General features: G+C 49.6%; 1 pseudogene; it reads left to right on the top strand.

Annotated features, from left to right (window-relative positions):
• Positions 1 to 1,103: 1,103 nt before the first annotated feature.
• On the top strand, positions 1,104 to 27,415 carry LOC133748581 (vomeronasal type-2 receptor 26-like; annotated as a pseudogene).
• The last annotated feature ends 216 nt before the right edge of the window (positions 27,416 to 27,631 follow it).

Raw genomic sequence — 27,631 nt, forward strand, 5'->3', positions numbered from 1 at the left:
GAAGCTTGTTGCTTCAGTGAGCAGCCATTTAGCTCTTGCTACTTGCAGGGCCTAACTGATTTTCCAAAATGAACCTCTCAGACCAAGGCTGGGACAGTCCCTCGCGTGACCCTGCCCATCCTTCTCAGCTACGTATTTACGGATTTCTTACATCTCCCTAAGGGCTCTGCCCCATGGGCTCCAAGGGCCGGAGACAACGTTGGCGCCTTCCACAGAGCTTCTTGTGCTTACAGCACAGCCACATACGTGTTCGCACATTAACGAAGGGGCCTGCCTGGTGCTGGCAGCCAATAAAAGTCTAATAATAAACATCCCTGGCAGCTGAGAGTGAAATCTTGAGCCTTCAGTACCTGCAAGCCCCACACCTCCATCCTAGGGTCTGAAATCCCAGGAAGGTGCGAGCTCCTGAGGTGACTCCATCGTGGGACCCCCTAGAGCCTGGGCGTCCCACCGCGGCAGTGCAGGATGCAAGTCAGACTAGCTCCAGCCTCAGAAGGGCCCAGCCTGTGCCCCTAGGACCGGGGTATCCCAATCCCTCCTGCAAAAGCAGGACCTGCACCCTTAGCCCCGGCCCCTCCTCTCGGATCCTCAGCCTCCTCTCACCCTCAAACCCGCCCCAGTCCGACCGGCCCCGCACACCCACCATCCCCGAGACGATTCTCCTCAGGCCCAAAGTAGCCAAAGCGAACCGACAGTGACTGACGCGCGGTTAGGTTCCGGCCCGGACCGCGGCCCAGGAAAACCCTCCCGCGACCCGGCCCCGTTCGGCCTTCCCTCCCCGAACTTCCCGGATCTCACTTACCCACCGGACCCCAGGACAAAAGCCCTGGCCGCACCAACCCGGATTGTGCCCATGCTCGCGAGTGCCGGACTACAACTCCCAGAAGTCCGCGCGGGAGCTTCCGGTCGTCAACCGGCTCGCCCGGGGCTCCGGCGCTGGGGGGCCGGGCTCGGGTTCCGATCCAGGCCCGGGACACCCCTGGGCGGGCTCAGTCCCACAAGTGTGCCGCAAAACCCTTTCGCCTCGCGCGGCCGCCGGATGGCGTGTCGAAGGCCGCGTCCGCCGCCGGCCGAGCTGCGCCTGCGCAGGAGGGACGCGAGCCAGGACTCCCAGAGGGCCTCTCGCGCGTCGCGGCGTGTCGCCGTTTGGAGACTGGAGTCATTGTGACGTCAGTCTGCCGTTGTGGCGTGGCTGCCGGGCTCTCCGCGTGAGGGGACTGCGCTCTTGGATTGGAGCACAGGGAGTCCAGAGACACCCTTGGGCGGGAGCAGCGGGAAGACACGGGGACCAGTCTCTCAGGACGGGGCAGACCCCCGAGGGCGCCGGGAACGCCGGCGTCGGTTCTCCGAGGCAGCGGCGTGCTCCCTGCACACCGGAGGCTGTCGTCAGCTTCACTCTGAAGTAAAGGTGTGATTCCGAAGAACATTCAGAACTGAAACATTTGCCGAGCCCCACACTGACTGAGCCTTGGACGGTTCCCAGAGTGAATTTATTAGTTCTGAGGAACATCATGTGAAGACTGTTCGACATTTCTAACTATTTTATACGGTGCTGTGTAATTGTGTATTTGAACAGTGGCATAAAATTCAAAGCCTTGCTGACTGCATTGTGATTTTTTTCTTTTTTCCAACACTCACCAAAGCCTGCCAGGCCCTAGGCCCAGGTACAGCGGCCAACAGTGGATGAGCGGGGACATCACCGTCCCCCATTCAAGAACTCGCTTTCACCAGCGTCCTGCAAACGTCCTGTGGCAGTGAGCGAAGAGCTAAGAAAATCCCAGGTGGGTCACGTGCTTTTTGCTGTTTTATGAGAGGACAGATTCATCCAGTAATCAGGGCTTGCAAGCTGTTTCAAAGCTGATGAGGCCGGCGCCGCGGCGCACTAGGCTAACCCTCCGCCTGCAGCGCCCGCACCCCGGGGTTCTAGTCCCGGTTGGGGCGCCGGTTCTATCCTGGTTGCCTCTCTTCCAGTCCAGCTCTCTGCTGTGGCCCGGGAGGGCAGTGGAGGATGGCCCGAGTGCTTGGGCCCTGCACCCGCATGGGAGACCAGGAGGCACCTGGCTCCTGGCTTCGGATCGGCACAGCACACCGGCCGTAGAGGCCATTTGGCGGGTGAACCAACGGAAGGAAGACCTTTCTCTCTCTCTCTCTCTCTCACTGTCTAACTCTGCCTGTCAAAAAAAAGCTGGTGAAAAGTTTCAAGTCAAGGACAGTTTTTCTTTGACTGAATCAACTCTGACTCTGAAAACAAAGAAGACAATAATTCTTGAAGAAAAAAAAAAAAACCATACTGGTTACATTTTTCTTACACACAGAAACACTAGGAAATGTTTGGCTTCAACCCCATAAATGGGTTGAAGAATTCAAATTCTGTAAGCTTTAAAACAGTGGAGATAATGAAAAGATATAATGGCTCAAAATCACAGTTCACTGATGTAAACAAACAGAATACCTTCTTTCATTTATAAAAACATTAAACATTCAATTCCAGAAAACCAAAAATCCCACCTTCTCACTGAACACTACTGAGGGCATGCCTTCTGCTCCATAGTCTTTCTCATTTTCTTTCTCTCTTGTTAATGCTTTTAAAAACAAATAAGTTTTTTGTATAAATAAAGTTTTTAAAGTGTGTTAAAAAAAAGAATTATCACATTGCATTTTGTTGAACTTAATTTGTTCAGTGTATAAGCTTAAAACACTACAATTTTACAGCTCTGTGGGCATACTCCATTCGATTTTTTTTTAAGATTTAGTTAGTTTTTTGAAAGAGTTACACAGAAAGAGGAGAGGCAGAGAGAGAGAGGTCTTCCTTCCGCTAGTTCACTCCCCAGTTGGCCGCAACGGCCGGAGCTGCGCTGAATTGAAGCCAGGAGCCAGGAGCTTCTTCTGGGCCTCCCACGCGGGTGCAGGGGCCCAAGGACTTGGGCCATCTTCCACTGCCTTCCCAGGCCATAGCAAAGAGCTGGATAGGAAGTGGAGCAGCCCGGACTCAAACCGGTGTCCACCTGGGATGCCAGCACTACAGGAGGCAGCTTTACCTGCTACCCCACAGCACCAGCCCCAGTACTCCATTAGATTTAAAAAAAAAAAATATATATATATATATATATATATATATATATATATATATATATATATATATATCATTTGGGGCCGGCGTTGTGAGGTAGCGGGTAAGGCTGTCACCTGCAGTGCCGGCATCCCATATGGGAGCCAGTTCGAGTCCTGGCTGCTCCACTTCCTATCTAGCTCTCTGCTATGGCCTGGGAAAGCAGTAGGAGATGGCCCAAACCCTTGGGTCCCTGCACACGCACGGGAGACCCGGAGGAAGCTCCTGGCTCCTGGCTTTGGATCGGCGCAGTTCTGGCCGTTATGGCCAATTGGAGAGTGAGCCAGCGGATGGAAGACCTCTCTCTTTCTGCCTCTTCTCTCTCTGTGTAACTCTGACTTTCAAGTAAAATAAATAAATCTTTAAAATATATATATATATATTCTTTGAGGAGCTTTGAAATCTAGCAGCATCCAGCTCTCCTCTGGCCCTGCATGGAATGGGAGGAAAGGCGGCTTGTAAGCCCTCCTGAGAATAAGCACCTAGGACGAGGCCCAGTAGCTGCTCTGTAACAAGGGCTGGAGCACAGACAAGGAGGCCAGAAAGCATCATGGAGGGGACACTGTGGTCTTTCAGATGCTGGCAGAAGGAGGCACAGGGAGAGACAAGCATAGTGGGACATCTGGGCTGCCACAGGTGGGATGAGCCTACAGGAGAAAGGGGCTGGTGCTCTGTCTGACTGTTCTTGTGAGTGGGCAGGTTGAACAGAGAACTTGATTGGGTGGCTTGTGTGGATTGGGATAGATGCCACAGTTCTGCAGAACGACTCTTGAGGCCTGGGACCCGGTGCCACATCCTTGCCTCTGTCACCCCATGCAGAGAGCATGACCCTGGCCTATCACGCCATGGCCATTGCCTTCTCAGGTCTGAGTAAGGCTGTGTTGGCTGGTAATGCCAGCACAAGGCAGTGTGTCGGTAGGACCTGTAGCACACGTATTCACTTCTCACTCAACATACGTGGTTGGGCGGGCCAGCCCTGTGATGGGCATAGGTAAAGTGTGGCAGTGGAGACTAATCTACACAGAGATGGCAATCCATAAAGAGACCTAGATAGGGGTCATGTGACAACAGGCAGGGGCAGAATGGGTAAATGATGCCAGCGGTGGCCACCCTACACAGGGGGCTATAGAAGCACACTGGGCGGGGTGGGGGCAAGCAGTGGAGCTGGTCTGCTGGGCTTTCTGTCACTTCCGTGTCTGAAGTTTAAAGGGATTCTGCTGGCTGCATGCTGGGGATGGGAAGGAAGGGAATGGGAGGGTTCACATAAAGGCTCCGCAGACACCTGGGAAAGGGAGAGAAGGGCTGGCCAGGATGGTGCAGAGGGGAAGAGAACTGCGAGAGACCAGGAGGTGGGTTCCCAGGACACAGCTGTTGCCCCTGGAGTCATCAAGAATCTCTGAGCCTTGGAGGTGGTGGTGCCTCCAGGGAGAGCGTAAACCCAGAGGAACGGCAGTTAGCTCTTTGTTGTCACCTGAGGAAGATGAGGCCTTTGGACAGACTTGGATGGAGGACTGAAGGACACTTGGCCAGTGTCTCTGGCAGGCAGCTGGTCTGTGGGATGCTCATGCAGACGTTTCCAGAGGTCCCTGTCCTGGAGGTTCAGGATCCATGCAGTGTAAGTCAGCCCAGGGTGGGTCGGGATATGACCAACCCTGGGACCAACCAATACAGTTATGAATGTGCCTCCAGTTTGTTGGAATTGAAATGGACACTGCGTGGAGTGAGCCCCGGACTGGGACAAGTGGGGTCATTCTGGAGTTCTGTCTCCACATATTCTGTTGCATGTGTGCCATACCTGCTTGAAGGCTCATGGGACTTGCAAGAGTAGTGTGTTGGCTGTGGGGCCAAGATCTAACCTTCCAGCTTGCTCCTGGGAGGAGTTCCCCAACCACAGGATGAGAGGGAAGGTGTCTTTGGAGGGGAGTTGGAGCCCAGTAGCAGTTAAATAGGGGAGAGTTCTGAGAATGCACGCGGGAAGGCAAATAAGATGAAGGCAGTGGAGGGTCTGGTGGGGTCTGCATAGTCTGAGAAGCAGCAAGGGAGGGTGGCTTGGTCCAGTGGCAGCAGTGGGCAGGGCAGACAGATTAAAGGCTGAGTTGAAGGTGACTTCGTGAAGACTGGATGACAAGATCTCCACTTCAAAAGATTCGGAGTCAACAGACTACTCTGGTTTTTCCATGTGAAGTTGAGAGGAGAAAAAAAGGAGCAAAAACTTAGAAGGATTTTGCTTGAAAGAGGACAAGAGCTGGTGATTGGGTGAGGAGGGGATAAGCTGAATGTCTGCAGAGCAGGCCCCTCCCAGGGTCTTAACACCAGCTCCCTGCTCTGCTCCAGCCACAGGAGAAGTGACCCCGCTCTTGGGAGAGCTGCTTCTTCCAAGCAGACCAGAAAGCCAAGTGTTCATGGTTTAACAGATTCTGGGCATCTCCTTCCCTTGCCCCCAGTTTGTCAAACAAAACATGTATGGGCCAGTTTTGGTCAGACCTAAAAACCCTTCCTAAATCCCATTGGGATAGAAGGCAGAGTAGTGTCCACTCATTGTGAGGCTCTGAGGGGAGCAAGGTGCAGGGATTGGACAGTGAGCGTAGATGTGAGTGGAGCTTCCTGGGGGTGATGAAAATGGCCTGGAGCTAGATAGTGGTATGGGCTGCACAACCATGTAAATATAATTAATGACAATGAATTGTTAATTTGAAAGGCTAAAGATAAATTCTGTGTATTTTAACCAAAAAAGAAAAGTGAAAGAGGAGGAGAGAGGGTGAGTTAGGTGGGGGAAGGGAGAGAGAGGAGGAGGGTTGATGAAATGGCCTCATATTGGAAGCAGATGCCATGTAGGACTTCCATAGCTGGAGAGAAGTCAATGCCTGACTCCAGAGCTTCCAAGGACAGGCTGGCTCTTGTTAGGGGCTACTGCAGCTGGTGACTTGATGTTGAAGCCAATGCTCATTTACCTTCTGAAAAGTCCAGGGGCCTTTAAGAATCACTAAATCCACTCCACCTGTGCTCTGTAGATGGGCCAACAAAGCCTGGATGGCAGCACCCTGTGGCAGCACCATGTAAACCCTCTTTACCATAAAAATGTACAAGTATTATATGTTTATCCAAAACAATTTTTGAATGAGGGGGAAAAAAAACCCTCTACAGTACTTCTTCTAGTTCAGATGAGGTATTCAATAAAAGGCATGCCCATGGAAAAGGAGGGAAATCTAACTTTTAAAGATTCAGTGTTCTGCATTTTACTTAAGATCTATTTATTTGAAAGGCAGAGTTACAGAGAGAGAGAGACAGAGATCTTCCATCCATTGGTTCAGTCCCCAAATGGCCCAATGGCAGGAGCTGGGTTGGTCTGGATGCAGGAGCCAGAAAATTCTTCGTGGTCTCCTACGTGGGTACAGGAGCTCAAGGACTTGGGCCATCTTCCACTGCTTTCCCAGACAGATTAGTAGGGAGCTGGATCAGAACTTGATCAGTTGGGGCTCAAACCAACGTCCATATGGGATGCTGACATTGTAGTTGGTGGCTTTACCCATTATGCCACAGTACCAGCCCCTCATTTCACTCTTAAAGCAACTAAATAGCCCTGTGATGCTCTTAAAGTTTTCTGCACTGAGTGGCTGGCTGCCTGGGCAGTGATGAGACGTGCAAGGATTCTCTAGTTGATGTGGATACAGCTGTTGATTCGTCAGAGCTTAAGTAGGAACCCTAAGGGTTCAACTTTCCAGTTTGAATGTAGATGTTCATACAAGAAGAAATGCATTACGTTTGTTTCAGAGGGGTACTGCAAAACCATAGATGTGCTTACCATCCAATCCAATAGGTGTCCTTTAAGGACCAGATGTGACTGGGCGTTGAACGTGTGTACTGACAATGTTATACCATGTGTCTTGGAAAATGGACAGAGGAAAGCATGAAACAGACATGGAAAAGTGTATGGAAATGCAGCTCCTCAGGGGAAGGAAAAGTCCTGGGAATGCTTATCCAGATTTAGGCCCCTGAGAAACATGTGACCATGAACATTGTATATTGTCCCTTTTGGGTGAATGAGGGGTGTCTGGGATCCCCCATGGGAGAGCTGTGTTGTCCCCGGGGTCCTGGAGAGTCACTTTAGGATGCACAGGGATTGATGTGTGTTTGTGTGGGGTGTCTCTGAGCCCCTCGGGCTGTGCACTGAGATCGAGTTCTGTTGTGGAGAGGGGAGGGCTCTGCAGGCTTAGTGAGGTGGTGAACATGCTCAGATGCATTTCGTGAACAGGGCCTTGGGTCTGAGATGGTAGCTTATGGGTCACAAGGGTGGAGCAGGGCTTGGGAGCTTAGGATGACACACGATGGGAGCTGCACATGAAGTGATAAATAAATGGGCCTGGAATGGGGAGGTACTGGTCAGGTTAGGGTAAGGGAGGGCTTGGGTTGGGCCCCGTGAAGTCTGGAGTGCGGGCCAGGGAGGAGGCCCCTTTCTGGTCCATACTCACGGGGCAGGTGGGGGATGGGGGGAGGGATGGCAATTAGGGCCCTAGGCCTCTGCGTCATCCCGCAGTACCTCCTGCCCTTCCTGTGGGGCCCAGTCCCCTGTTGTCCCTGGAGACCGCAGTACCCATAACGGGCGCCCTCCCCCAGCCCACACCCAGCCCTAGCTCATCTCCTCCCTCGTACTGTGCCCCCCCCAGCCCCGCCCCGGCTGCCTTTCCTGGGGCTAATGGCCCGAGGGGCACATGGATGGTCAGGGCATGCGGCAGACAAGCGCAAGACATCAGCAGACCACAGCTCATTCTGCAACTGACCCGGCCAGCCCCGCGGGGCTCCTTGCGGAGGTGGAGGACAGGAGGCTGCCAGAGCGGATTGGAAGCCCCCTGGGAGTAGTCCTGGACCCGAGATCCGGTCACCTTGGCAGTGGGGTCGGCGAGGCGAGGATGCCGCATCACCGACTGCTGGGCTGTTAGACGCATGCTCCGAGCAGAATGCAGAAATTCCCCGTCAACAGCGAGCTGCTTTATAAAGAAGTGTGTGCGCGGTAGTATGTTTAATTTTTTAAATATGAGTATGTTTCGTGTAAGTATGTCCCAGAATAGGGCTGCCAGATTTAGCGAATCAAAACTACAAGAAGCCCGGTTAGATTTCAATCTCAGATAAAGATGGATTTTTTTTTAGTGTGGGTGTGTTTCATATTTAGTATATTTTGAAAATGTTTAAATATAAATACATGAGTAAGAGTAATTTTTACTATAACTATGTCCCATATATCTGCCCACAGAAGTATTGCCAGATTTAGTAAATAAAAATTCAGAAAGCCCAGCTAAATTTAAGTTACATAATGAATATATTTGTGATATCAGTGTGTTCCATATTGAGTATTTTAAAAAAATTTTTATTTTTTATTTTATTTTATTTTATTTTTTTTTTGACAGGGAGAGTGGACAGTGAGAGAGAGAGACAGAGAGAAAGGTCTTCCTTTTGCCATTGGTTCACCCTCCAATGGCCGCCGCGGTAGGCGCGCTGCGGCCGGCGCACCGCGCTGATCCGATGGCAGGAGCCAGGTGCTTCTCCTGGTCTCCCATGGGGTGCAGGGCCCAAGGAGTTGGGCCATCCTCCACTGCACTCCTGGGCCACAGCAGAGAGCTGGCCTGGAAGAGGGGCAACCGGGACAGGATCGGTGCCCCGACCGGGACTAGAACCCGGTGTGCCGGTGCCGCAAGGCGGAGGATTAGCCTAGTGAGCCGCGGCGCCGGCCTAAAATAATTTTTAAAAGATTTTTTTGAATTACAGAGAAGCAGAGAGAGAGAGAGAGAGAGAGAGAGATCTTCCGTCTGCTGGTTTACTCCCCAAATGGCCACAATGGCTGGAGCTTTGCTGATCTGAAACCAGGAGCCAGGAGCTTCTTCCAGGTCTCCCACGTGGGTTCAGGGGCCCAAGCACTTGGGCCCTCCGAACTGCTTTCCCAGGCTATGCAGAGAGCTGGATCAGAAGTGGAGTAGTTGGGTCTCTAACCAACACCCATGTGGGATGCCGGCACTACAGGTGGCATCTTTACCTCCTACACCACAGTGCTGACTCCATAAATAATATTTTAAATTGTAGTTTACTGGGCCGGCGCCATGACATAGTAGGCTAAGCCTCCACCTGTGGTGCTGGCATCCCATACAGGCACTGATTCAAGTCTCAGCTGCTCTTCTTCCTCCTATCCAGCTCTCTGCTATGGCCTGGGAAAGCAATAGAAGATGGTCCAAATGCTTGGGCCCCTGGATCTGCATGGGAGACCCAGAAGAAGCTCCTGGCTCCTGGGTTCAGACTGGCCCAGCTCCGGCTGTTGTGGCCATTTGGAGAGTGAACGAGCAGATGGAAGATCTTTTCTTTCTCTGTCTCTCTCTCTCTTTCTGTAACTGTACCTCTCAAATAAATACATAAATAAATCTTTTTAAAAATATAGTTTATTATTTAAAGAAACTTCCCATCCACTAGTTTACTCCCCAGATGCCCACCCCAAAGCCCAAAGGAGTAGAACTCAACCCTGGACTGCATGTGGGCAGCAGGAGCCTAGCTCCACGAGCCATCATCACTGCCTTCCAAGGTCTGCATTAAGAGGAAGCTGGAATCGGCAGGCTGAGTAGGCTGTTGAACCCAGGGACTCTGATACAGGACACGGCCATCTCGATTGGTGTCTTAGTCACTAAGCTAAATGTGTGCCACCCCCTCACCCTTTAATAATTTTATTCTGAAATTTATATGGGGAGTGAGAGAAATATTCAAGGAGGCTCCAGGCTCAGGATGTCTGGAGTGCCCCATGCTGAGATGAGGAAGTAGCGAGCTATGAGTTAAGGAAGGAGATGAGGACCCGCTTTCTGAGGCCCAGGACTGAGCACTGACATCCACTGGTCAGCTGCTGATCACATGCATTGTTCCAGACACCGAGGGTGGAAGAACCTGCCATTTCTCTAGCTCGTGATTCAGCAGGCTCACGCCAGTAGATAAAACAGACTTGTGCCGGCACTGTGGCATAGCAGGTTAACGCCCTGGCCTGAAGTACTAGCATCCTATATGGGCACCGATTCTAGTCCCAGCTGCTCCTCTTCTGATCCAGTTCTCTGCTATGGCCTGGGAAAGCAGCAGAAGATGGCCCAAGTCCTTGGGCCCCTGCACCCATGTGGGAGACCCGGAAGAAGCTCCTGGCTCCTGGCTTCGGATCGGTGCAGCTCTCGTCCATTGTGGCCACTGGGGAGTGAACTAGCAGATGGAAGGCCTGTCTCTCCCTTCCTCCCTCCCTTCCTCCCCCTGCCTCTGCTTCTGCCTCTGCCTCTGCATCTCCTCTGTGTGTAACTCTGACTTTCAAGTCAATAAATAAATCTTTAAAAAAAAATTATTTCTCTTAGGGGCTGGTGTTGTGGTGCAGCAGGTTAAGCCAATGCTTGCAAAACCTGCATCCATTTTGGAATGTGTGTTCAAGTCCACTGATCGTTTCCTTCTAATCCAGCATCTTACTAATGTGCCTGAGAAGGCAGCATCGTATGGCCACCTACTTGCATTCCTCCACCCATGTGGGAGAATGCAGTTCCTGGCTCTTGACTTGGCCCAGCTATTATAGCAAGTTAAGGGATGAACTTGTAGATGGAAGATCTTTCTATATCTCTCCTTCTCTGTCACTCTGCCTTTCAAATAAATAAATCTTAAAGAAATGTAAAAGGATTTCTCTTCAAAGGAATACCTCATATGGTCACCTAACACTCAAAAATCAAGTCCAAACGGATATAGGACATAGAACCAAAAGCAAAAATCATTTGAGCTTTAGTAAGAAACAGTTGAGAATAGTTCATTATTGGGAGTGGGGATGGATTACTTAAGTGTGACACAAAACTGCTCATTAATACAACTTTTTAATTCTTAGAAATAATGCTGGTATAACATTAGCATGAAAGTGTGTCTGTGGAGCATGTACCAAGGAGTGGAACTGGTGGGTCATGTGGTGACTCTGATTAACATTTTGAACATCTAGTGGACTGTTTTAAAAATGGCTGTACCGTCTACATTCCAACCAGCAATAAACAGGGTTCCAGTTCCTTTATATCCACATGAACCTTGTCATTTTTGTTTCACAAAACATTTTAAAGAAATGTTTATTATAGCTGTCCTAGTAGGTGTGAACAGGTGTTTATTTCACTATGGTCTTCATTTACAAATCCTTGATGGAATGATATTGAGCAGTTTTTTCTGTTTGCAGAGAGCTATAGCCTCACCTCACGGGGGGTGTGGAGCACCAACTTTCCTGCTCAGCAGTGAGAGCTGGGTATAGCCCAGCCTCCCCCGCGTGCCTGAACCCAGCCTCCCTGACTACAGGACCCACAGGCTCAGCCTGCCTGAACTTCAAGCTGCCTCCCAGGGCCGAACTTGCCTTTTCTCTGCCTGGGACCCTCCAGTAGGTGGCCCTGGTGTAGGAAGTGTTGGCCCATGGTCACCCGTAGCTCTGGGGACATCGTACTTGTGCTCACGTTGCTGGGTGAGGCATCGGGGAGGGGAGGGTGGTGGTCAGGAGGTTCTTTGTTTCTTGAACTCTCCTGGGGCTTCTTTCCAAAGCAGCAACCTGGTGACCCAGGGCACAGCTGCCCCTGGGCTTCCTAAGTCCCTGAGGGCACAGTATGGGCTCCTCAGTCCCCCTCAAAGCTATTATGCTTAACTTGAGGGAGGGGATTGAGGGGTCACAGAGGGATGGAAATAAAACTTTTAATGGCCCTGGGACTTGGTGGCCTCCCAGTCCCAGGTAAGCATTGTTGTTCTCTCTCTGGCCTGCATGCCTAGGGTTCCAAGTGTGGCCCCAGCCCCCAGGTCCCTAATCAAGGGAGACTTACAGATAAAGCCCCTGTGGCTGTCAGGCTCAGTCCGATGCAGGGGCTGTGTCACCAGCTGTTGAGCCCCCTTCCAGGCATGTGGCTGTGCTCCCTGCTCCCTGCCCTCATGGGATCTCTCTTGGGGGCTGCTCTTTCTGGGCCAACAGGCTGGCGGTTGCCAGGGAAAAGCCCCCGCTTCGACCGTCCTGGAGATGTGGTGGTTGGGGGTAGCTTCTCCATCTTTCCCTTTGATAACATCACCCTGTTTGATTTCACTGCTCCACCAGCTGGCTTGCCGTCTTCAGCGTAAGTGACTGCCCAGCAGGGTGGTGGGGAGCCCCTGAAGGCCAAGGGCAGTGGCTGGGCCAGGGTCGGTCCCATCTGTCTGAATGCTGGTCAGTCTGTGTCCCAGGTCCTGCCTCAGCACCTCTGTCCAGCTTTGTTTTCTTGTCTGTATCTGTGTTTGAAATGAGGGTCACTTGTTTCTCATTGTCTGTGAAACATTGACCCTACAGGCAGGCAGGGGTTCTTGTCTCGTCCACTGCCATCTCTCTGTGTTTAGAACAGTGCCAGATGCATGGCAGGAGTATTTGCTCAATGAATAAATGTTGTGGAATGAACAGGTCTCTTTATGAGTTGACCAGGCCCTGGGGTTCATCTCTGCCTGTGTGTACGTCTTCCAGTTCTGTCCTGAGTTTCCCAATGTGATCTTGAAGACAGGAGTTCTAGACATAGTCCTTTTGGTTATATTTTAAAATAAATATGTTTAGCTTTATTTAAAAAATTTCAAAAGGGCTTTCCAAAGAATGCACCATTTTGCATTCTCACCAGAAATGCATGAGACTTTGAATCACTCCAGACTCTTGGCATCACTTGACATTGTCAGGTTATTTTAAAAATTGATGAACAATGATTGTGCATGTTTATGGAGCACGGTGTGATGTGTTAGTATATTTACACATTGTGGAATTATTAAATCACACTGATGAGCATATCTATCATTTCACATACTTATCATTTTTTGTGATGTGAACATTTAGCATGCATCTTCAGCAATTTTATAACTCTACTCATCGTGCTGTGCAGTAGATCTTGAAACTTGTTCCTTCTAACTGAAAGTAAACTTTCTTCTCTTTGACCAACATCTCTCATTCTCCTTGTCCCTTTATGACAATCCTGAATTATGTTCTATGTATGTGCATGTGGGGTTGTATGTTGGCACTGCTCTTTTTTTTTTTCTTTTCAAATTTTTTATTTTTATACATGTTTTGTATTAAAAAGAAAAGCATAATTACCACAAATTACAAAGGACTAAAGCAGGACTAGAACAATGAATGAACCACTTCAGCCTGGAAAGCATGCTCTCAATAATATTCATGTTATGATACAAGCTCATTCAAGTAGTTTTTTTTTTTTTTTGTCCTTTTAAATGTGATATCCTAACACATGGCAAAGAGAATGTTCTGTAAGCATAAGGTGGAACCTTCTCTGCAAAGCCAGATGACAAGTTTTCCTTTCCAGTGAGAAGTGGGCTGTAAGTTCTTCTCTGCCATCAACATGACTGGAGGAGGAGTGGACAGGGCTGGGGAGAACCCAGGGATCCTTCCACTCTGGAGATAGTTTAGGGACCCAGAGAGCTGGGTCTGCCCTACTCGAGTAGGCTTGTGGGGCACTGCTCTTGAGAATGTGCATACCTAGATCGCTCACTGCAATTTTTCTGCTCCCCTGCACCTAGAGCAAAGGTTAACTGTGGCTTCTCTCTCCCTCAGCGTTTCCATGTGGGGCTACCGCGTGGCCCAGGGTTTTGTCTTTGCCATTGAGGAGATCAACAAGGACACCCGCCTGCTGCCCAACCTCACGCTGGGCTTCTCCATCCGCAACTCTGGGGACTCAGTGCACGGAGCCCTCCACGAGACACTGGGCTTTCTCAGTGGCCAGGAGGAGCCGATCCCCAACTACACGTGTGGATTCAGCCCTCCCCAGGCTGCCCTGATTGGAGATACGCGGTCAGCTTTGTCAGTCTCCATGGCCAGGCTGCTGGGGCTCTATAAATTTCCCCAGGTGAGTCACCCCAAAGCCCTTCCCCTCACTTGCAAAAGTGATGGTAACAATGAGGACAGTGGTGGAGCAGTGGAAACAGTGCCACTGCGGGGCAGGTTCCTTGCCGATGCTCATGACATTGTCCTCTTACGGCAGGACAGCCAGAAGCTATTCTGGGAGAACTGTAATCCCCACTGCATTGAGGAAGAGACTGAGATTTAGAGAAAAATTAACAGTGTACCTAAGCTTACCCAGCTACGACATGCATTAGCCAAGATTTAAATCCAGGCCATGGGCTCGGGCTACCAGCCTCACCCTGCCAGACTTTTGTCCTGAATTTCAGATCTCAGTGTGGTTTCCATAACAGAGGCCATGTCTAGGGGCCACCTTTTCTTTTTGGCTTCTATTTTTAACAGGTTGACATTTTTCTCATGTACCATAAAATTTACCCAATGACTTTTGATATGTTTGGAGTTAGACAATCATCACCACAATCAATTTAAGAACAAACTCCAACCTAGTACCTACCATTTGCCATGACCCCATACTCCAAGGCAACCACTTGCCTATACTCTGCCTCTGTAGATTTGTCTTTTATGTAATTTCTTACCAATGGAGTCACACAACATGTATTTCATGACTGTTCTTTCACTGAGCTGTGTGTGTCAGTACTCCATTCCTTTTTATCAGTAATTAGTATTCTCTGGTATGTTTATTTATTCATCTATTCACAGATGTTTGAACTCTTTTCTCTTTTTGACCCTGGGTAATAGTGTGGTTATAAACATTCATGTATAGATATTTGTGGCCATTGATGTTAACACTTCTCTTGGGGGTATTGGTAGAACTGCAGGTCAAATAATAACTCAATGTTTAACTTTTTGAGAAACTGCCAGAGTGTTTTCCAAAGTGGCTTTCCCATTTGAAATTCCTACCAGCATTGCATGAGGATTCTAATTTAAACCCACTCATTTTTTACTGTGAAACCTATAAACTTGGGTCAATTCCTCTCTGTTTGAATGCCTTATGCTTGCTAAATTTCCTGGCCTGCTGGGTAGGGCTTTCCTTCCTACTTATGAATCTTGGACAGATTTAAAAGGCATTTCCAGGCAGGCTTTGTGGCTGTTTGTGCCCCCAGAGGAAGCCCAACTGTTGCTCCTTTTTTTTGGTGGGGGGAGCTTATTATGTGGTGATTTTTATTTTCAAGAGTGGCATTTGAGATATGGGCTTTATTGCACGATAGGCCCAATTCTATCATGATGAAAAGGACATGCAATTCCTATAGAACTCTGCAACTAAACACATATCTCTGCAAATGAACCCATTGTTGTTTTTTTTTTTTTTTTTAAGATTTATTTATTTATTTGAAAGGCAGAGTTACACACACAGAGAGAGAGAGAGAGAGAGAGGTCTTCTATCCACTGGTTCACTCCCCAGTTGGCCGCAATAGCTGGAGCTGTGCCAGTCTGAAGCCAGGAGCCAGGAGCTTCTTCCAGGTTTCCCTCATGGGGGCAGGGCCCCAAGCACTTGGGCTATCTTGTACTGTTTTCCCAGGCCATAGCAGAGAGCTGGATCGGAAGTGGAGCAGCCAGGTCTCGAACCGGTGCCCATGTGGGATGCTGACGCTACAGGCCAGGGCATTTATCCACTGCGCCACAGCGCCAGCGCCCCCCACCCCATTGATGTTTTAACCCCAAATTGTTCAATCAGATTTGTCCAAGGATTGACTGATCACCTAAACTTGAATTTTTACATAAGGTGCTTCTGACTTGAAGGTTTCTCTAAAGATGTTTCTTTTGTTCAAATTGAACCACATAAACAGGAATGAAAACTCCATTGTCTTGAACACAGCTCAAAGAAATTCTTGTTTTCATATGTATGTGGGATTGCCAGATAAAATACAAGATCCCCAGTTAAATTTGGATTTCATATTAACAACTAATTTTTAGTATGTTTATCCCAACTATTACATGAAACATGATAAAATATTATTCATTGTTTACACCAAATTCACATTTAGCTGGATATCCTGTATTTTTATTTCTGAAATCTGGCAGCCCTGCTTATACAAGACAGAGTCAGCCTCTGTAGAAACCAGTCACATCAGAGCATGAGCTTTACATAACCCATTCCATCACTGCCCTCTGGTGGTCAGAGAATGTTCTGCATCCAGACAAGGAGAGTGAACCACTTCATTCTGTAACAGGGTTCCAGGGGTCAAACCCAAACACAGACACTATGCTGTGTGAGTCCACATCTCTTTTCCTCCTCAACAAATCTACAAACAAGTAAAAATTGGCAAACCAAATTCTCTGTTGTTGCTCAGACCACCAGGCCACGGGAACATATTCTGCGTCGTTGCTGCCACCAGTACAAAGTAACTGGTCTGCTCTGTGCAAGCCAAAGCTAGTCAGAACCGAGGCTGGCCAAGAAGCAGATTGTTGGGGGCAAAAGAGAAGGACCATGAGAGGAATGGAGGTAAAATTTAACTGCCCCTGAGTCTCATTTCAGGTGCCTAAAGGAGACACAACTGGAGCTTAACCAGCCAATAAGGGGCACAAGAACAGGAGATCCTACCTGGGCATTTTGGTGGAAGCTGCATAATTCATAGAGATTTATCTCCAAAACCCTCATGCAAACTCTCCTACAATGAGAGTGAGAGATTATTTTTAAAGATGCATGTATCTATTTGAAAGATTGAGTCTCTCTCTCTCTCTTTCTCTCTCTCTCTCTCTCTCTCTCTCTCACACACACACACACACACACACACACCACAAACACATATTCATATTCGTCTTGCATCCACTGGTTCACTCCCCAAATGGCCCCAAGAGCCAAGACTAGCCAGACCAAACCCAGGAGCCTGGAACTACATCTGGGTCTCCCACATTGGTGGCAGGGGCTTATGTATTTGGGCAATGATCCATTGCTTTCCCAGGTGCATCAGCAGGGAGCTGGACCATAGGAGAGCAGCTGGGACCCAACTGGTGTGGCTGTGGCAAGTGGTGGCTTAACCTGCTGTGTGACAGTGCTGCCCAGAGTGAGATTTATGTCACTCCTGATGGTGTGGACAGGAGGAGGGTTCCGTCTAGGTGTTTTCAAAGTGTTATTTAGATGATTCTGTGGTGGGCTAGGACTGTGGTTCTCAAAAGTAAAGACTTAGGTGCTGGTGCTGTGGCATAGCGAGTAAAGCTGCTGTCTGTAGTGCTGGCATATAGGTACCAGTTTGAGCCCCGGCTGCTCTGCTTCCAAACTGGCTCTCTGCTGTGGCCTGGGAAAGCAGTAGAAGATGGGCCAAGTCCTTGGACCCCTGTATCTGCATGGGAGACCCGGGAAAAGCTCCTGGCTTCTGGCTTCGGATCGGCTCACAGCTCTCACCACGGCTCCTTCCCTCGCAGGTCAGTTACTCGTCCACACTGCCCAGCCTCAGTGACAAGGTTCAGTTCCCTTCCTTCCTGCGGACCCGGGTCAGTGACCTCACGTCCTCCCACGCGGTGAGCCAGCTAGTGCTCCACTTCCGGTGGTCCTGGGTGGGCATTCTGGCCCAGGATGATGACTTTGGGCAGCAGGCCAGCTCTCTGGTCGCCCGGGAGCTGGGCCAGGCAGGCGTCTGCCTCGAGTTCCACCTCCACGTGCCCTCCCAGCAGTCACTGGAGAAGATAGAAGCCCTCGTCCAGAAGATGGCCAGCTGCACGGCCACCGTTGTGCTGGTCTTCCTGAGCAACTCCAATTTCCAGCTTCTCCTGCTAGGCTTGCAGGGTGTCGGCGTCTCGGGCCAGGTGTGGGTCAGCAGGGACGTGCTGCACCTGGGGCTGGCGCTGACGGTGCCCGGCGTCTCCCGCGTGCTGCAGGGCTCATTCGGCCTCATGCTGCAGGTCAGCCAGGCGCTCGGCTTCCCCGAGTTCCTCAATCGCCTGCACCCTAGCCGGACCCCAGAGGACGCCTTCATCGAGAGGTTCTGGGAGGTCACATTTGGATGCAAGTGGCTGCCCAGGAACAGCAGCACAGCGTCGGGAAGCACTCGGCTGTGCTCTGGGAATGAGAGCTTGCGAGGCCAGGAGCACCCTTTCCAGGAAGTGAGCAAAGTGGACGTGGCCTACTCTGCGGTCTACAGCATTGCCCACGCCCTGCAGGCCCTGGGGGACTGTGTGCATGAGGATGGGGCATGTGCAGACCCTCTGCACTTCCAGCCCTGGCAGGTGAGAGAGAAGGGAGGGGAGTGGGCAGTTCCAGGGGTGCCTCTCACCGTCCAGGTGCAGAGTGGAACAGAACCAGCAAGGAGGCCCCATCTCACTGCTCAGAGCATCTCAACTGGAGCGCAGGACGAGGACTCTGGAGAACTCCTTAGCTGTGTGACCACAGATGAGTCATGCCCCTGTGGGGTTGCTCTGTTCAGCAAGTGCAGGATGCCTGCTTAAATTGGAATTTCAGGTAATCTACACATAATCCTCAGCATTAATACGTCCCAAATTCTTCTCGGATGTACTAGTTATCTTTCATCTGAAATTCCAATTTAACGAAGCCTCCTTATTTTATTTGGTAACCCTACTTCCATGTATGAATTCCAGTAAACTCATCTCACAGTAGGATGAAGTGGTAGATCCCAGAGATATGCAGGCCCTGCTGACGGAAGGTAGCCTTGTAGACATGCTGGCTCGCTGTCCCCCTACCCTTGGTGAGTAGTGTGTTTATGCTAGCGTCTAAGCCCCAGTTACTTTGTAAAACAGAAACGTTCTACCTGTTTGGATTGTTGTGAGGATTGATGTGTTAATACATTACGAACCTAGGCTAGGGCCTGGCTCGTAGTACTGAGCTGCATTCTTTTGTTGTTATAACTGAAGCCACTGCAGAAAATCCAACTGAGGAGTAAATTTCTCCATTCTCTGCACACCTGGGGACCCAGAACCCCATCTCAAACAAGTGAGCCCACTGGGTGATCACACACCTGTCTGCAGGAACAGCACCAGCAGGTGTCTGCCCAGAGAGCGTTCCTGGGGTGGTCACCTCTGTAACCCATCCTTCAGGGATGCCTTGGTGGGAAAAGGATTTCCTCGGTCCTCTCTAGTTAGACACCTCATTGCATGTAGGGGTGCCAGATTGGCCAATAAAATGCTGGATACTTGTTTGGAATGGGATTTCAGAGAAAAAGCAAATAATTTTAAGTGTATGTATGTCTCCAGTATTGCACGAAACATCCTTATACTGAAGAAAAAATGCTGTTTTTCTGCAATTCAGATTGCAAAAGATTTTATCTGATAGACAGCCCTATTGTTGACTTTTCTCATTATGTTTTATGTGTGTGACTCAGTTTTGCACCAGAGAGGGTTTCCCAGTGAGGGCCCCTTCCCATGTAAATGTTGGAAGGGCCTTCTGTGCTCCTGGTCCCAGAGTCCCCTTTTGCCTGTCTCCTCCTCCAGCATTGTAGACAAAGACACACCTTCTCTGTACTGACATATCTTAGAGACCTTGCCCACCACTGCCAGCCACATAAACCTGCCTCTCCCACCTCGATCCAATGCCTTCAGTCACACACTGCTGTGCTCCCATCCATGTACCTGGCAGTGATGCCTCATGGGGCCTTCCTAGTCATCCTGAAAAGCCTTGTTGGCAGTAGTCCCCTTTGGCAATTTTGACAGGGCCCAGAAGTCTGTGGGAACTCCAGCCTCTTACAAGCTGCTGGCCTAGTCTGAGCATTGTAAGTGTCTAGACACTTGGGATTTCTCACTTTCATCATTAAGCATGCAGTTTCCACACAGCCTCTAACCCAGTGCCCTCTGAGAGTACTAGAGGGAGGCAGCCAAGAAGGTGTCTTTTTCCAGCCCATTCAGGTCACAGATAGAAAGCCTAGGCCCAGAGCTGAAAAAGGATCCCTTGGACCAGATGTTGTGGTACAGCAGGTTAAGCCTCCACTTGAGATGCCAGCCCCCGTGTCAGAGGGCTGGATTGAATCCCAGCTGCTCTGTTTCTGATCCAGCTTCCTAATAAGTGTATTCTGAGAGGCAGCAGGTGATAGCTCAAGTACATGTAGGAGATCCAGTTCCCAGCTTTGGCCTGGGCCATCTCCAGCTATTGCAGCTATTTGGGAAGTGAACTAACAGATGGGAGATCTGTGTCTCTTCCTCTGTCATTCTGCCTTTCAAACTAACAAATAAATCTTAAAAAAATAAAAAGGATCTCTCAAGGCATGTGTTCCTGGGTATTGAGATGATTGTGGAGGCCTGAGGCCAAGGAAGGGGATGGGAATGTTTTTGTTAACATCACTTAGATGACCTGGGCCTCTACTCTGTGCCAGGTGCTACTCTAAGGACCCAAGATATCTTTGGTTGTGAGAAGGCAAGAAAATGATGTTTGTTGACTTTTTAACAGGGGGAGACATTAAAAAATCCATAGGTAGGGCTATGTATATTTCTGTGCTTTGAAGATTAGAGTGGATGGAGGGATGGGGAGTGAGTGAAGGGAATGGGAAAGTCAGGGAAAATCTCTTTGAGGAGGTACCTGAACTTCAGCCTGAAGGACAAGGAGGTTTCAGCCACGGACTAGAGTAATGGATTCCACGTGGCAGCACAGCACGTGTGGAGGCACCAGCACGAGAACATGTAAGAGGAGCATGTGACAGAACACATGGGAAACTTGAGCATGGGATCAGGATGTGTAGCTGGGCAGGGGACAGTCTGGGTAGGCCCTGCCGATGTTTGGACGCCACTTACAATGTGACGGGAAGGCTGAGGATGGGAGTGCACAGCCAAATGGTTGCTGGAGCCAGGGCTGCGCTGTGACTTTTGTCCATTGGAAAAATATTTAAAATTTGATTTTGTGATTGCCTTTATATAAATATAAATACAATCTTGGATAGATTCATTATTATATATTATTATTATTATTTTATTAGGTTTTTCTTCTCTTTTTATAAGAAATTAAAATTTATACACTTCCATAAACCCCTGCTAAAATCACAGGCCTTCTGCCTCTGTGCCTCAGGGATACATTGGCCCTGCCAGGAGTTTCACCTGCTCATTGCAGTGGCCAATGGCCCGAGACACACCCCAAGCTCTGGCCTTGGCAATTCTACAATGTCACCTTTCCTTCTCCCAGCTTCTTCAACCCCTCAGAAAGGTGCATTTCAAGACCCCTGATGGGAAAGAGATCATGTTTGATTCCAATGGAGATTTACTTACAAAATTTGACATTCTCTATGGGCAGAAGACTGCCAACGGCCTGTTCTGCTTTGTCCACATAGGCGTGATTGACCCAGGAGCCACTTCAGGGAAGAGAATGACTGTCCACCTGATGAAGGAGGACCTCCAGGTAAGCTCCCTGTGTGCATGGATGACCTCAGTCCTGGTGTTCTGGAGTAGAAGGAACTCAGAGGCCAGTGGCTTCTGTCCCTTTGTGATGCACAAAGTGGATGTGGCTTTAACGGGGCAGTCATGACTCGGCCGTGTTGTTTAGCCACACTAGACCCTTCTTTGAGGGGAAAAGGGTCTTTTGCTCACCACCAAAAATGAAAATTTCAGACCTATTTTAATTCAGAAATTCAATTGAATTGAATTGAAATTGAATCAGAGGCCGGCACCGTGGCTCAACAGGCTAATCCTCCGCCTTGCGGCGCCGGCACACCGGGTTCTAGTCCCGGTCGGGGCGCCGGATTCTGTCCCGGTTGCCCCTCTTCCAGGCCAGCTCTCTGCTATGGCCCGGGAGTGCAGAGGAGGATGGCCCAAGTGCTTGGGCTCTGCACCCCATGGGAGACCAGGAGAAGCACCTGGCTCCTGCCCTGGGATCAGCGCCGGCCGCGGCGGCCATTGGAGGGTGAACCAACGGCAAAAGGAAGACCTTTCTCTCTGTCTCTCTCTCTCACTGTCCACTCTGCCTGTCAAAAATAAAAAATTAAAAAAAAAAAAGAAATTGAATCAGAGGCTATATCAGTAATTTCTTCTAGAGTATTTTTCACGTCTTACTCAGGGATCTGCTCAGTGAAGAGCTGAAAAGTTACCTGGAAAGACAGCAATACACTTCACCAGACATAATCTCAGAATATCTACAAGGCATTACTGTTTTAACAAATGTGGTTGCTGTCTTGAGATGGGTATTTCTAAGTGTTTCCTCTGGCTCTCAGAATCAACCTCTGGCCACCATCATTGGACATGAGGTCACCTCCTGTGCTATCTTGCTTTTGTTTCTGGCAGCTGTCTATTCAGGGTTGGCCTTAGTATTCTTCAAGTGAGAGTCAAGCCAGCATCCCTGGATCCCTTAGATCCAGGGAACACAGGCAGAGGATTCTCTTGAAGTCCTTTTCAATTGGCTTGAGCTGGTGCAGGCCTTGTGTACCCTTCTGAGAGTAGGTGAGCTGACAATCTACTCTTTCTCATACGCCTTCTCTCCTCCACCTTCCTCCCCGTGACTATGGCCTGGAGGTGGGAGATGGGCTGAGGGAGGCAGAACTGTCTCTTTCAGATGGGGAACCTACAATCTTGATGTGGGAGTCTCAGAGTGACTGGAAGGTGCCAGTTCATGTGGCGTGATTAAGTGTTCCCATCATTAATCAGGTGAGTCAGGTGCATCCCCTCCTAGGGTTTACCTCATTCACGCCACTTGTGAGTGCCTCTCTTGCTTCTCTGATGCAGCTGAGATCATCCTTCCACTGAAAGGAGCCTCATCTTGGGAATGGGAAGGAAACTGTGCTGCTTCCCTGCGCTGGTTCAGGACAGGACCTGTACTCTGTGCCCTTGGACTGGTTGCTGATGGCACTGCTGCTCATCTCCCTAGGTCCCCAGCTCTGTCTGCAGCGGAAGCTGTGCTCCAGGATTCAGCCAGATTCCCCGACAGGGAGCCCCTCAGTGCTGTTTCGACTGCAGCCCCTGCCCCGAGGGACAGTTTGCAGACCAAAGAGGTGAGGGCTCATGGAGGCTGGATTATGAGGGTCCATCAGAGTGCTTCCAGTCTCTCAAAATCCAATCCAATCCAAAGAGCTGTGGACTTTGAACATGGGAGTGCTGGCCAGGAAGCAACTCTTACTGTTACTTTTAGATAAATGTTTTATTGAAGTGTAAGGTAAAGACCATATATGGATCATAAGTGTGCAGCCTGATTAATTCTTACCCAGCAACCTGGTCAACCCTGGTCAAGAAACAGCATGACTCACTCAGGAAGCTCCTCATTCTCACCCTGGTCATTGCCCCTCCCAGGGAATCTCCATAATGACTTCTACTGGCATCTGAGTTTTGCCTGTTTTTAAGCCTCCCATAAGTGGAGGTGCACAGTGAGTGTATTTTTGTGTCTTTCTTTTCTTTTGTGTTGTCTTTGTGAGATTCATCCCAGCAGTTATATGAGGTTGTAGGTTTTCCCACACCAGGTAGTTCCCTACAATATGAACATGTCATGACTACTGCATCATTGTACTTGTGTGAGTTTCCTGGGTGGGCCTGTAATAAGCAGTGCTGCAGGGCAACATGTTGGGTGTGGTATTGCTGTCCTTTAACACAGGCAACCTTTTTTTTTTTTTTAAGATTTATTTATTTTACTTGAAAGAGTTACAAAAAGGCAGAGGCAGAGAGAGAGAGAGAGAGAGAGAGAGATGTCTTCCATCCGCTGGTTCACTCCCCAAATGGCTGCAACAGCTGGAGCTGGGCCGATCTGAAGCCAGGAGCCAGGAGCTTCTTCTGGGTCTCCCACACTGGTGCAGGCACCCAAGGGCTTGGGCCACCTTCTACTGACTTCCCAGGCCATAGCAGAGAGCTGGATAGGAAGTGGAGCAGCTGGGACTTGAGCTGGCACACATATGGGATGCCAGCACTGCAGACAGCGGCTTTACCCATTATGCCACAGTGCCAGCCCCAACATGCAGCCTTAACAGGTGCTGGTGTTTGCACCAGTACACACTCCTATGATGAGTACAAGCCATGCCTTGTTGGTCCTAAATTAGTTTCTTCTTGTTGGTGTAACAGTTACCATGAGCCCTCAGCTTTAAACAAGAACACATTTATTGTATTCCCATTCTATAGGTCAGGAGCAAGTACAGGGTACTTCAGCTGTGTCCACTGCTTAGGGTGTAATGGGGCTAAAGGTGAGGTGTTGGGAGCTGTGCTCCTTACTGAAGGTCCTGGGGAAGAATATGCTTTAAACTCATGTAGGTTGATTCATTTCCTTTTATGGGACTCAGGTCCCTACTTCTTTCTTTAAAAATTTTTTTTTCTTATTTGAAAAGCAGGGTAACAGACAGATAGATAGATAGATGATAGATATGGATAGATAGGTGGATATTTTCTGTCCTCTGATTCACTCCCCAAATGCCTGTAACAGCTGTGTCTGGGCCAAGCCAGAGCCATGAGCCCAGGACTCCATCCAGGTCTCCCACATGGATATGATAGACTCAAGTACTTGAGCCATCACCTGCTGCCTCCCAGGGTGTGCATTAGCCAGAAGTTAGATCAGAAGTATCAGTGTGACTCAATCCCAGGGATGCTGTTATGGGATGCAGGCTTCTCAAATGTCGGCTTAAGCTGCTGTGCCACAGTGCCCACCCACAATCCCATGTCTTTGAGGGTCATTAGTGGAGGTCATTCTGTTTCTAGGAGCCACCTGTCTTCCTTGCCAAACTGTTCCCTTTCTTCCAAGCCTAATCGGGCATCTCTTCCCTCTCAGGCTTCAGATCACTTATCTTTTTTTCCTGCCACATTTCTACTTCCTCCCTTCTTCCTTTCCCACATTTCAGAGCTCATGGGGTAACACTGGTAATCTTCCATCTCAAGATCCCTAGCTGATCACACCTACAAATGCCTTTTCAGTGTGAGGTAACAAACTTAGTTTCCCTGGATGAGGGCATTTGTAGGAGGGGGTCTCTTGCTCTCTTGTTTAATCTACCACAGTGCCATCATCACCAGCCACTGGGGAGGAGATTGCTGTTTCTTGTGATTTGGAGCTGCAGTTTAAATAATCCACAAAGGAAGGGGGCAGAGCTGGTGAGAACCATTGTGCTAATTTGCCAGGGCTATCATAATAAAATGTCCAAGTCTGGGTGGCTTAGTCAACAGAAATTTATCTTCTTCCAGTTCTTGAGGCTGAAAATCCGAGGTCAAAGTGCCAGCATAGTTGGTTTCTTCTGAGGTCTTTCTCCTTGGCTTCTGACTATGTCCTCTCAGGTCTCCCCTCTGTGCTTATCTGTGACTCAAACTTTTCTTATAAGGATGTCAGCCATATTCATTTAGGGTCCCAACTAATGACCTCATTTGACCTTAATTATCTCATCTCTAATTCTGTAAATGCAGTGACACTCTGAGGCACTCACTGGGGGCTATGGACTTGTATTAGTCCATTTGCTGCTGCTATAACAAAATAACCAAAAGAGGTTAATTTAGCTCTCAGCTTTGGAGGTACAGGAGCATGGTGTCAGCTCCCGTGAGGGCCCCCTGACTGCATCCCATGGCAGATAGCATGATGGTGGGTGCACAGGGAGAGGGAGCGGTCACAAGATGAGACAGGAAGCCAGAGACTGGGTGGGGAGGCAACCATTGTGCTCTCTTCATAGCGAGAACTTGAGGACTGTGTTATCCCGTCCTAGCATTAGTGCTCCCCCCACAAGGCCCTCCACCTTGAAGTGTCTGTCACTCCTGCCATTGTCACAGTGGGGACGAAACTTTTAGCACATAAATCCTCAGGCACAAACCACATCCAAATCATACATGGAATTTGGGGAGGTAGGGTCGGGGAGAAACACAACTCAGCCCATAACAGTTGCTAATTAGAACCAGTTACTGCCAGTACTTGAAAAAAAATTAACTGTTAAAAAAAGCAAATTAAAAGCAAATTAGTGTGGGGTGTGCATTTTCCCTGTGTGTCAGGCTCTAATGTGGCCCATCACAGCAGGGTAACTAGGGGTACTTCATAGATCTATCAGTATATGTGAGACGTTCAGAGAGCTGCTTGGTGCATAGGGAGCCTCCCTCCACAGGGCTGGGGCCATGACTGCCATCTTGCAGACGTGGGGTCGTGTTTGTCTCCACAGACATGAAGAGGTGTCTTCTGTGCCCTAAGGAGCAGTACTCAAGCCCCACCAGAGACCGCTGCCTGCCCAGGACAGAGACCTTCCTGGCCTTTGATGAGCCCCTGGGACTCACGCTAGCTTCCGTGGCGCTCCTGCTCGCTTGCCTGGCTGTGCTGGTCCTCGGGGTGTTCTTGAAGCACTGGGACACACCTGTGGTCAGAGCCAACAACAGGGCTCTCAGCTACACACTCCTCACCTCCCTGGCCCTCTGTGCCCTCTGTCCCCTGCTCTTCCTCGGCCGCCCGACCACCGCCACCTGCCTTCTCCGCCAGACCACCTTTGCTGTTGTGTTCACCGTGGCTGTCTCGTCTGTCCTGGCCAAGACCCTCACCGTGGTCCTGGCATTCAGGGCCGCCAGGCCAGGAGCCAGGGTCCAAGTGTGCCTGGGGCCAAATGCCTCCTCCTCGGTGGTCCTTACAGCCTCCTTGGTGCAGATTGTTCTCTGTGGGGTCTGGCTGGGCACCTCCCCACCATTCCCACACAGAGACGTGGCTTCAGAGCCCAGCCAGGTTGTCATCTACTGCCAGGAGGGTTCTGGTGTTGGCTTCTACTGCATGCTAGGCTACCTGGCTGTCCTGGCAGGGGCCACCTTCTGTATGGCATTTTTGGCGAGGGGTTTGCCTGATACCTTCAATGAGACCAAGTTCCTCACCTTCAGCATGCTGTTGTTCTGCAGCATCTGGACAGCTTTCCTGCCCCTGTACCACAGTTCCAGGGGCAAGTCCACGGTGGCCGTGGAGATCTTCTCCATCCTGGCCTCCACTGCAGGGCTGCTGGGTGGCATTTTCCTCCCCAAGTGCTACGTCATCTTGCTGAAGCCTGAGAGGAACACCTTGGCCTGCATAAGGCATGGACGCCAGGCTCAGCAGGGAAGAGGCAGAGCAAGGAGCTGCAGAGTGGCTGTCTCCCCGGGCCCTCACCAGAAAGCCTCAGGAGCCATCTCTTAGTGAAGACATCAGTGCCACAGTATTTGGGTTCATTGCTTTTATGTGAGTTCAAAGAGACTCTGTATGCTTAGAAGGAAAGAGAAATTAACGTAACCAATTTTAGTGAGAATCTTAGACTGTTGGGTGACTTCTCTTTCTCACAGTCAAGATTGCTATAATTGTCAAGAGTAATATAATTGCTATAGTTTTACAATAAATTAAAAGACAAAGACATGTACATCAGATGTGAATCTGAACTGGTAGTGTTGCAGTGGTCATTTGGTGTAGACAGCTGGGATGCTGGCCTCCCATACCAGGTGTGCCTGGGTTGAGTCCTGGATTCACTTCTGATCCCAGCTCCCTGCCAATTGCACCTTAGGATGCAGAAAGTGATGGCTCAAGAACTTGAGTCCCTGTCTTCTGTGTAGGAGAGTTGGATTGTGTTCCAGGTTCCTCACTTCAGACTGATCCAGCCCTGGCTGTTGGGCACTTGGGGAATGACCAGCAAATGGAAGCTACCTATCTCCTTGTGTATCTGTCTCTGTGCCTTTCAAACAAAATGAAAATAAGCCTTTAAAAATGAGCAGGCATTGTGATGCATCTGTTAAGATGCTATTTGAGATGTCTACCTCTCATATAGAAGGCCTGGGTTTGAGGCCCTGCTCTGCTTTTAACCCAACTTTCTGTTAGTGCATATCCTGGGCGGCAG

The sequence above is a fragment of the Lepus europaeus genome, chromosome 19 (genome assembly GCF_033115175.1).
Source record: "Lepus europaeus isolate LE1 chromosome 19, mLepTim1.pri, whole genome shotgun sequence".
Classification (NCBI taxonomy): Eukaryota; Metazoa; Chordata; class Mammalia; order Lagomorpha; family Leporidae; genus Lepus; species Lepus europaeus.